Source organism: Limulus polyphemus, unplaced genomic scaffold, assembly GCF_000517525.1.
Source record: "Limulus polyphemus unplaced genomic scaffold, Limulus_polyphemus-2.1.2 Scaffold8150, whole genome shotgun sequence".
Taxonomy (NCBI): domain Eukaryota; kingdom Metazoa; phylum Arthropoda; class Merostomata; order Xiphosura; family Limulidae; genus Limulus; species Limulus polyphemus.
This window is the reverse complement of record NW_013673760.1, coordinates 24,629-25,687: the sequence shown is the minus strand read 5'-3', so window position 1 is coordinate 25,687 and position 1,059 is coordinate 24,629.

Genomic DNA, 1,059 nt, shown 5'->3' with positions numbered 1-1,059 from the left:
AAGCAGGATATTCTACACTAAATTGTTAGGAATTAATCACACTAGCATTCACATATCAAAATGTGAGTGCTATTGTTCAAGTAACGTTATAAAAATATAATATGATGTTACTTGAACAATAGCATGTGGTTGGAAAACTTTATTAACAAACTATATTGTGGTTGGAAAAGCTTTATTAAATGTTTCATGCCACCGTGACCCTTGTAACAAATTCCTGTCTTAGATACTGTCATGCCATCCTTAACCTTGTATCAGACTCCTGAATTAAATGTTGTCATGCCATCTTGAATCGAATACAAGATTCCTCTGAGCTTACTAAGCTGATTGACTTTAATACAACTAGCATTTATTACAATAATCTAGATGATTTCAACATTCTACTTTGGATAATATCACTGATGAATGTTAGGCACTCTGTAGTTTTACGATTAGAAGACTTATTATAACCTTACAAAATATTTCCCTTTCTATCACAAAATTGTCACGAATGTTCAATATCTCTTTGACGTAAACACGTGAGATATTAAAAATTTGTGTCCAACATCCATTTTTGTTTATCTACTGATGTTCAAAACGCAAAATATGGGGCAATAATATGAGCAAATCTAAAACGTACGTAACGTTTAAGATTAAAAAACAGCCATTCCAATTTTCATTGAATATGCGACTAAGGCAAAACACATGAAATGGTTGATGAGTGATGTTTGATACCACCGTGACACTTGTAACAAACTCCTGTCTTGTGACAGTATCTAAGTCAGGAGTTTGTTACAAGTGTCACGGTGGTATGACAGTATCTAAGACAGGAGTTTGTTACAAGTGTCACGGTGGCATGACAGTATCTGAGTCAGGAGTTTGTTACAAGTGTCACGGTGGTATGACAGTATCTAAGACAGAAATTTGTAATAAGGTTCACGGTGGCATGACAGTATCTAAGACAGGAGTTTGTTACAAGGTTCACGGTGGTATGACAGTATCTAAGACAGGAGTTTGTTACAAGGTTCACGGTGGTATGACAGTATCTAAGACAGGAGTTTGTTACAAGGTTCACGGTGGTAT